The sequence below is a fragment of the Sphaeramia orbicularis genome, unplaced genomic scaffold (assembly GCF_902148855.1).
Source record: "Sphaeramia orbicularis unplaced genomic scaffold, fSphaOr1.1, whole genome shotgun sequence".
In the NCBI taxonomy this organism is placed as follows: domain Eukaryota; kingdom Metazoa; phylum Chordata; class Actinopteri; order Kurtiformes; family Apogonidae; genus Sphaeramia; species Sphaeramia orbicularis.
The window spans coordinates 82,314-92,500 of record NW_021941583.1 but is presented as its reverse complement, the minus strand read 5'-3'; the positions used below and the strand labels follow the sequence as shown (position 1 = coordinate 92,500).

The 10,187-nt window shown below is 52.3% G+C and overlaps 1 protein-coding gene across 1 annotated transcript in view; it reads left to right on the top strand.

Annotated features, from left to right (window-relative positions):
* The window catches only part of ranbp10 (RAN binding protein 10), a 127,056-nt gene that overhangs the window by 106,741 nt on the left and 10,128 nt on the right, over window positions 1-10,187 (top strand). The window lies entirely within an intron of this gene.

Here is a 10,187-nt window from a genome sequence, read left to right as displayed (position 1 = left end):
GGGTCCAAAACTAGGGCCCAGAACCAGCTGATCCAAAGGCTCCAAAACTAGGGCCCAGAACCAGCTGATCCAAAGGGTCTAAAACTAGAGCCCAGAACCAGCTGATCCAAAGGGTCTAAAACTAGGGCCCAGAACCAGCTGATCCAAAGGGTCCAAAACTAGGGCCCAGAACCAGCTGATCCAAAGGCTCCAAAACTAGGGCCCAGAACCAGCTGATCCAAAGGGTCTAAAACTAGGGCCCAGAACCAGCTGATCCAAAGGCTCCAAAACTAGGGCCCAGAACCAGCTGATCCAAAGGGTCCAAAACTAGGGCCCAGAACCAGCTGATCCAAAGGGTCTAAAACTAGGGCCCAGAACCAGCTGATCCAAAGGGTCCAAAACTAGGGCCCAGAACCAGCTGATCCAAAGGCTCCAAAACTAGGGCCCAGAACCAGCTGATCCAAAGGGTCTAAAACTAGAGCCCAGAACCAGCTGATCCAAAGGGTCTAAAACTAGGGCCCAGAACCAGCTGATCCAAAGGGTCCAAAACTAGGGCCCAGAACCAGCTGATCCAAAGGGTCCAAAACTAGGGCCCAGAACCAGCTGATCCAAAGGGTCCAAAACTAGGGCCCAGAACCAGCTGATCCAAAGGGTCTAAAACTAGAGCCCAGAACCAGCTGATCCAAAGGCTCCAAAACTAGGGCCCAGAACTAGCTGATCCAAAGGGTCTAAAACTAGAGCCCAGAACCAGCTGATCCAAAGGGTCCAAAACTAGGGCCCAGAACCAGCTGATCCAAAGGCTCCAAAACTAGGGCCCAGAACCAGCTGATCCAAAGGGTCTAAAACTAGGGCCCAGAACCAGCTGATCCAAAGGGTCCAAAACTAGGACCAGAACCAGCTGATCCAAAGGGTCCAAAACTAGAGCCCAGAACCAGCTGATCCAAAGGCTCCAAAACTAGGGCCCAGAACCAGCTGATCCAAAGGCTCCTAAACTAGGGCCCAGAACCAGCTGATCCAAAGGGTCTAAAACTAGAGCCCAGAACCAGCTGATCCAAAGGGTCCAAAACTAGGACCCAGAACCAGCTGATCCAAAGGGTCTAAAACTAGAGCCCAGAACCAGCTGATCCAAAGGGTCAAAAACTAGGGCCCAGAACCAGCTGATCCAAAGGGTCCAAAACTAGGGCCCAGAACCAGCTGATCCAAAGGGTCTAAAACTAGAGCCCAGAACCAGCTGATCCAAAGGGTCCAAAACTAGGGCCCAGAACCAGCTGATCCAAAGGGTCCAAAACTAGGGCCCAGAACCAGCTGATCCAAAGGCTCCAAAACTAGGGCCCAGAACCAGCTGATCCAAATGGTCTAAAACTAGAGCCCAGAACCAGCTGATCCAAAGGGTCTAAAACTAGGGCCTAGAACCAGCTGATCCAAAGGCTCCAAAACTAGGACCAGAACCAGCTGATCCAAAGGCTCCAAAACTAGGGCCCAGAACCAGCTGATCCAAAGGCTCCAAAACTAGGGCCCAGAACCAGCTGATCCAAAGGCTCCAAAACTAGGGCCCAGAACCAGCTGATCCAAAGGCTCCAAAACTAGGGCCCAGAACCAGCTGATCCAAAGGGTCTAAAACTAGGGCCCAGAACCAGCTGATCCAAAGGCTCCAAAACTAGGGCCCAGAACCAGCTGATCCAAAGGGTCCAAAACTAGGGCCCAGAACCAGCTGATCCAAAGGGTCTAAAACTAGGGCCCAGAACCAGCTGATCCAAAGGGTCCAAAACTAGGGCCCAGAACCAGCTGATCCAAAGGCTCCAAAACTAGGGCCCAGAACCAGCTGATCCAAAGGGTCTAAAACTAGAGCCCAGAACCAGCTGATCCAAAGGGTCTAAAACTAGGGCCCAGAACCAGCTGATCCAAAGGGTCCAAAACTAGGGCCCAGAACCAGCTGATCCAAAGGGTCCAAAACTAGGGCCCAGAACCAGCTGATCCAAAGGGTCCAAAACTAGGACCCAGAACCAGCTGATCCAAAGGGTCTAAAACTAGAGCCCAGAACCAGCTGATCCAAAGGCTCCAAAACTAGGGCCCAGAACCAGCTGATCCAAAGGGTCTAAAACTAGAGCCCAGAACCAGCTGATCCAAAGGGTCCAAAACTAGGGCCCAGAACCAGCTGATCCAAAGGCTCCAAAACTAGGGCCCAGAACCAGCTGATCCAAAGGGTCTAAAACTAGGGCCCAGAACCAGCTGATCCAAAGGGTCCAAAACTAGGGCCCAGAACCAGCTGATCCAAAGGGTCCAAAACTAGAGCCCAGAACCAGCTGATCCAAAGGCTCCAAAACTAGGGCCCAGAACCAGCTGATCCAAAGGCTCCAAAACTAGGGCCCAGAACCAGCTGATCCAAAGGGTCTAAAACTAGGGCCCAGAACCAGCTGATCCAAAGGCTCCAAAACTAGGGCCCAGAACCAGCTGATCCAAAGGGTCCAAAACTAGAGCCCAGAACCAGCTGATCCAAAGGCTCCAAAACTAGGGCCCAGAACCAGCTGATCCAAAGGCTCCAAAACTAGGGCCCAGAACCAGCTGATCCAAAGGGTCCAAAACTAGGGCCCAGAACCAGCTGATCCAAAGGGTCCAAAACTAGGGCCCAGAACCAGCTGATCCAAAGGGTCTAAAACTAGGGCCCAGAACCAGCTGATCCAAAGGGTCCAAAACTAGGGCCCAGAACCAGCTGATCCAAAGGGTCCAAAACTAGGGCCCAGAACCAGCTGATCCAAAGGGTCCAAAACTAGGACCCAGAACCAGCTGATCCAAAGGGTCTAAAACTAGAGCCCAGAACCAGCTGATCCAAAGGGTCTAAAACTAGAGCCCAGAACCAGCTGATCCAAAGGCTCCAAAACTAGGGCCCAGAACCAGCTGATCCAAAGGGTCTAAAACTAGGGCCCAGAACCAGCTGATCCAAAGGGTCCAAAACTAGGGCCCAGAACCAGCTGATCCAAAGGGTCCAAAACTAGAGCCCAGAACCAGCTGATCCAAAGGCTCCAAAACTAGGGCCCAGAACCAGCTGATCCAAAGGCTCCTAAACTAGGGCCCAGAACCAGCTGATCCAAAGGGTCTAAAACTAGAGCCCAGAACCAGCTGATCCAAAGGGTCCAAAACTAGGACCCAGAACCAGCTGATCCAAAGGGTCTAAAACTAGAGCCCAGAACCAGCTGATCCAAAGGGTCCAAAACTAGGGCCCAGAACCAGCTGATCCAAAGGGTCCAAAACTAGGGCCCAGAACCAGCTGATCCAAAGGGTCTAAAACTAGAGCCCAGAACCAGCTGATCCAAAGGGTCCAAAACTAGGGCCCAGAACCAGCTGATCCAAAGGGTCCAAAACTAGGGCCCAGAACCAGCTGATCCAAAGGCTCCAAAACTAGGGCCCAGAACCAGCTGATCCAAAGGGTCTAAAACTAGAGCCCAGAACCAGCTGATCCAAAGGGTCCAAAACTAGGGCCCAGAACCAGCTGATCCAAAGGCTCCAAAACTAGGGCCCAGAACCAGCTGATCCAAAGGGTCTAAAACTAGGGCCGAGAACCAGCTGATCCAAAGGGTCCAAAACTAGGACCCAGAACCAGCTGATCCAAAGGGTCCAAAACTAGGGCCCAGAACCAGCTGATCAAAAGGGTCTAAAACTAGAGCCCAGAACCAGCTGATCCAAAGGCTCCAAAACTAGGGCCCAGAACCAGCTGATCCAAAGGCTCCAAAACAAGGGCCCAGAACCAGCTGATCCAAAGGGTCTAAAACTAGGGCCCAGAACCAGCTGATCCAAAGGGTCTAAAACTAGGGCCCAGAACCAGCTGATCCAAAGGCTCCAAAACTAGGGCCCAGAACCAGCTGATCCAAAGGCTCCAAAACTAGGGCCCAGAACCAGCTGATCCAAAGGGTCTAAAACTAGGGCCCAGAACCAGCTGATCCAAAGGGTCTAAAACTAGAGCCCAGAACCAGCTGATCCAAAGGGTCCAAAACTAGGGCCCAGAGCCAGCTGATCCAAAGGGTCCAAAACTAGGGCCCAGAACCAGCTGATCCAAAGGGTCCAAAACTAGGGCCCAGAACCAGCTGATCCAAAGGGTCCAAAACTAGGACCCAGAACCAGCTGATCCAAAGGGTCTAAAACTAGAGCCCAGAACCAGCTGATCCAAAGGCTCCAAAACTAGGGCCCAGAACCAGCTGATCCAAAGGGTCTAAAACTAGAGCCCAGAACCAGCTGATCCAAAGGGTCCAAAACTAGGGCCCAGAACCAGCTGATCCAAAGGCTCCAAAACTAGGGCCCAGAACCAGCTGATCCAAAGGGTCTAAAACTAGGGCCCAGAACCAGCTGATCCAAAGGGTCCAAAACTAGGGCCCAGAACCAGCTGATCCAAAGGGTCCAAAACTAGGGCCCAGAACCAGCTGATCCAAAGGCTCCAAAACTAGGGCCCAGAACCAGCTGATCCAAAGGCTCCAAAACTAGGGCCCAGAACCAGCTGATCCAAAGGGTCCAAAACTAGGGCCCAGAACCAGCTGATCCAAAGGGTCCAAAACTAGGGCCCAGAACCAGCTGATCCAAAGGGTCCAAAACTAGGGCCCAGAACCAGCTGATCCAAAGGGTCTAAAACTAGGGCCCAGAACCAGCTGATCCAAAGGGTCCAAAACTAGGGCCCAGAACCAGCTGATCCAAAGGGTCCAAAACTAGGGCCCAGAACCAGCTGATCCACAGGGTCCAAAACTAGGACCCAGAACCAGCTGATCCAAAGGGTCTAAAACTAGAGCCCAGAACCAGCTGATCCAAAGGGTCTAAAACTAGAGCCCAGAACCAGCTGATCCAAAGGCTCCAAAACTAGGGCCCAGAACCAGCTGATCCAAAGGGTCTAAAACTAGGGCCGAGAACCAGCTGATCCAAAGGGTCCAAAACTAGGGCCCAGAACCAGCTGATCCAAAGGCTCCAAAACTAGGGCCCAGAACCAGCTGATCCAAAGGGTCTAAAACTAGGGCCGAGAACCAGCTGATCCAAAGGGTCCAAAACTAGGGCCCAGAACCAGCTGATCCAAAGGGTCCAAAACTAGGGCCCAGAACCAGCTGATCAAAAGGGTCTAAAACTAGAGCCCAGAACCAGCTGATCCAAAGGCTCCAAAACTAGGGCCCAGAACCAGCTGATCCAAAGGGTCTAAAACTAGAGCCCAGAACCAGCTGATCCAAAGGGTCCAAAACTAGGGCCCAGAACCAGCTGATCCAAAGGGTCTAAAACTAGGGCCCAGAACCAGCTGATCCAAAGGGTCCAAAACTAGGGCCCAGAACCAGCTGATCCAAAGGGTCCAAAACTAGGGCCCAGAACCAGCTGATCCAAAGGGTCTAAAACTAGAGCCCAGAACCAGCTGATCCAAAGGCTCCAAAACTAGGGCCCAGAACCAGCTGATCCAAAGGGTCTAAAACTAGAGCCCAGAACCAGCTGATCCAAAGGGTCTAAAACTAGGGCCCAGAACCAGCTGATCCAAAGGCTCCAAAACTAGGGCCCAGAACCAGCTGATCCAAAGGGTCTAAAACTAGGGCCGAGAACCAGCTGATCCAAAGGGTCCAAAACTAGGACCCAGAACCAGCTGATCCAAAGGGTCCAAAACTAGGGCCCAGAACCAGCTGATCAAAAGGGTCTAAAACTAGAGGCCAGAACCAGCTGATCCAAAGGGTCCAAAACTAGGACCCAGAACCAGCTGATCCAAAGGGTCCAAAACTAGGGCCCAGAACCAGCTGATCAAAAGGGTCTAAAACTAGAGCCCAGAACCAGCTGATCCAAAGGCTCCAAAACTAGGGCCCAGAACCAGCTGATCCAAAGGCTCCAAAACTAGGGCCCAGAACCAGCTGATCCAAAGGGTCTAAAACTAGGGCCCAGAACCAGCTGATCCAAAGGCTCCAAAACTAGGGCCCAGAACCAGCTGATCCAAAGGGTCTAAAACTAGGGCCCAGAACCAGCTGATCCAAAGGCTCCAAAACTAGGGCCCAGAACCAGCTGATCCAAAGGCTCCAAAACTAGGGCCCAGAACCAGCTGATCCAAAGGGTCTAAAACTAGGGCCCAGAACCAGCTGATCCAAAGGGTCTAAAACTAGAGCCCAGAACCAGCTGATCCAAAGGGTCCAAAACTAGGGCCCAGAGCCAGCTGATCCAAAGGGTCCAAAACTAGGGCCCAGAACCAGCTGATCCAAAGGGTCCAAAACTAGGGCCCAGAACCAGCTGATCCAAAGGGTCCAAAACTAGGACCCAGAACCAGCTGATCCAAAGGGTCTAAAACTAGAGCCCAGAACCAGCTGATCCAAAGGCTCCAAAACTAGGGCCCAGAACCAGCTGATCCAAAGGGTCTAAAACTAGAGCCCAGAACCAGCTGATCCAAAGGGTCCAAAACTAGGGCCCAGAACCAGCTGATCCAAAGGCTCCAAAACTAGGGCCCAGAACCAGCTGATCCAAAGGGTCTAAAACTAGGGCCCAGAACCAGCTGATCCAAAGGGTCCAAAACTAGGGCCCAGAACCAGCTGATCCAAAGGGTCCAAACTAGAGCCCAGAACCAGCTGATCCAAAGGCTCCAAAACTAGGGCCCAGAACCAGCTGATCCAAAGGCTCCAAAACTAGGGCCCAGAACCAGCTGATCCAAAGGCTCCAAAACTAGGGCCCAGAACCAGCTGATCCAAAGGGTCCAAAACTAGGGCCCAGAACCAGCTGATCCAAAGGGTCCAAAACTAGGGCCCAGAACCAGCTGATCCAAAGGGTCTAAAACTAGGGCCCAGAACCAGCTGATCCAAAGGGTCCAAAACTAGGGCCCAGAACCAGCTGATCCAAAGGGTCCGAAACTAGGGCCCAGAACCAGCTGATCCAAAGGGTCCAAAACTAGGACCCAGAACCAGCTGATCCAAAGGGTCTAAAACTAGAGCCCAGAACCAGCTGATCCAAAGGGTCTAAAACTAGAGCCCAGAACCAGCTGATCCAAAGGCTCCAAAACTAGGGCCCAGAACCAGCTGATCCAAAGGGTCTAAAACTAGGGCCCAGAACCAGCTGATCCAAAGGGTCCAAAACTAGGGCCCAGAACCAGCTGATCCAAAGGGTCCAAAACTAGAGCCCAGAACCAGCTGATCCAAAGGCTCCAAAACTAGGGCCCAGAACCAGCTGATCCAAAGGCTCCTAAACTAGGGCCCAGAACCAGCTGATCCAAAGGGTCTAAAACTAGAGCCCAGAACCAGCTGATCCAAAGGGTCCAAAACTAGGACCCAGAACCAGCTGATCCAAAGGGTCTAAACTAGAGCCCAGAACCAGCTGATCCAAAGGGTCCAAAACTAGGGCCCAGAACCAGCTGATCCAAAGGGTCCAAAACTAGGGCCCAGAACCAGCTGATCCAAAGGGTCTAAAACTAGAGCCCAGAACCAGCTGATCCAAAGGGTCCAAAACTAGGGCCCAGAACCAGCTGATCCAAAGGGTCCAAAACTAGGGCCCAGAACCAGCTGATCCAAAGGCTCCAAAACTAGGGCCCAGAACCAGCTGATCCAAAGGGTCTAAAACTAGAGCCCAGAACCAGCTGATCCAAAGGCTCCAAAACTAGGGCCCAGAACCAGCTGATCCAAAGGCTCCAAAACTAGGGCCCAGAACCAGCTGATCCAAAGGGTCTAAAACTAGGGCCGAGAACCAGCTGATCCAAAGGGTCCAAAACTAGGACCCAGAACCAGCTGATCCAAAGGGTCCAAAACTAGGGCCCAGAACCAGCTGATCAAAAGGGTCTAAAACTAGAGCCCAGAACCAGCTGATCCAAAGGCTCCAAAACTAGGGCCCAGAACCAGCTGATCCAAAGGCTCCAAAACTAGGGCCCAGAACCAGCTGATCCAAAGGGTCTAAAACTAGGGCCCAGAACCAGCTGATCCAAAGGCTCCAAAACTAGGGCCCAGAACCAGCTGATCCAAAGGGTCTAAAACTAGGGCCCAGAACCAGCTGATCCAAAGGCTCCAAAACTAGGGCCCAGAACCAGCTGATCCAAAGGCTCCAAAACTAGGGCCCAGAACCAGCTGATCCAAAGGGTCTAAAACTAGGACCCAGAACCAGCTGATCCAAAGGGTCTAAAACTAGGGCCCAGAACCAGCTGATCCAAAGGGTCCAAAACTAGGGCCCAGAACCAGCTGATCCAAAGGGTCCAAAACTAGGGCCCAGAACCAGCTGATCCAAAGGGTCCAAAACTAGGGCCCAGAACCAGCTGATCCAAAGGGTCCAAAACTAGGACCCAGAACCAGCTGATCCAAAGGGTCCAAAACTAGGGCCCAGAACCAGCTGATCCAAAGGCTCCAAAACTAGGGCCCAGAACCAGCTGATCCAAAGGGTCTAAAACTAGAGCCCAGAACCAGCTGATCCAAAGGGTCCAAAACTAGGGCCCAGAACCAGCTGATCCAAAGGCTCCAAAACTAGGGCCCAGAACCAGCTGATCCAAAGGGTCTAAAACTAGGGCCCAGAACCAGCTGATCCAAAGGGTCCAAAACTAGGGCCCAGAACCAGCTGATCCAAAGGGTCCAAAACTAGAGCCCAGAACCAGCTGATCCAAAGGCTCCAAAACTAGGGCCCAGAACCAGCTGATCCAAAGGCTCCAAAACTAGGGCCCAGAACCAGCTGATCCAAAGGGTCCAAAACTAGGGCCCAGAACCAGCTGATCCAAAGGGTCCAAAACTAGGGCCCAGAACCAGCTGATCCAAAGGGTCTAAAACTAGGGCCCAGAACCAGCTGATCCAAAGGGTCCAAAACTAGGGCCCACAACCAGCTGATCCAAAGGGTCCAAAACTAGGGCCCAGAACCAGCTGATCCAAAGGGTCCAAAACTAGGACCCAGAACCAGCTGATCCAAAGGGTCTAAAACTAGAGCCCAGAACCAGCTGATCCAAAGGGTCTAAAACTAGAGCCCAGAACCAGCTGATCCAAAGGCTCCAAAACTAGGGCCCAGAACCAGCTGATCCAAAGGGTCTAAAACTAGGGCCGAGAACCAGCTGATCCAAAGGGTCCAAAACTAGGGCCCAGAACCAGCTGATCCAAAGGCTCCAAAACTAGGGCCCAGAACCAGCTGATCCAAAGGGTCTAAAACTAGGGCCGAGAACCAGCTGATCCAAAGGGTCCAAAACTAGGGCCCAGAACCAGCTGATCCAAAGGGTCCAAAACTAGGGCCCAGAACCAGCTGATCAAAAGGGTCTAAAACTAGGGCCCAGAACCAGCTGATCCAAAGGCTCCAAAACTAGGGCCCAGAACCAGCTGATCCAAAGGGTCCAGAACTAGGGCCCAGAACCAGCTGATCCAAAGGGTCTAAAACTAGGGCCCAGAACCAGCTGATCCAAAGGCTCCAAAACTAGGGCCCAGAACCAGCTGATTTAAAGGGTCTAAAACTAGGGCCCAGAACCAGCTGATCCAAAGGCTCCAAAACTAGGGCCCAGAACCAGCTGATCCAAAGGGTCTAAAACTAGGGCCCAGAACCAGCTGATCCAAAGGGTCCAAAACTAGGGCCCAGAACCAGCTGATCCAAAGGGTCTAAAACTAGGGCCCAGAACCAGCTGATCCAAAGGGTCCAAAACTAGGGCCCAGAACCAGCTGATCCAAAGGGTCCAAAACTAGGGCCCAGAACCAGCTGATCCAAAGGGTCCAAAACTAGGACCCAGAACCAGCTGATCCAAAGGGTCTAAAACTAGAGCCCAGAACCAGCTGATCCAAAGGCTCCAAAACTAGGGCCCAGAACCAGCTGATCCAAAGGGTCTAAAACTAGAGCCCAGAACCAGCTGATCCAAAGGGTCCAAAACTAGGGCCCAGAACCAGCTGATCCAAAGGGTCTAAAACTAGGGCCCAGAACCAGCTGATCCAAAGGGTCTACAACTAGGGCCCAGAACCAGCTGATCCAAAGGGTCCAAAACTAGGGCCCAGAACCAGCTGATCCAAAGGGTCCAAAACTAGGGCCCAGAACCAGCTGATCCAAAGGGTCCAAAACTAGGGCCCAGAACCAGCTGATCCAAAGGGTCCAAAACTAGGACCAGAACCAGCTGATCCAAAGGCTCCAAAACTAGGGCCCAGAACCAGCTGATCCAAAGGGTCTAAAACTAGGACCAGAACCAGCTGATCCAAAGGTTCTAAAACTAGGACCAGAACCAGCTGATCCAAAGGTCATTTCCAGTGGACCGTGGACTGACACCAGTGAATCTATGCAGGATCTACTGG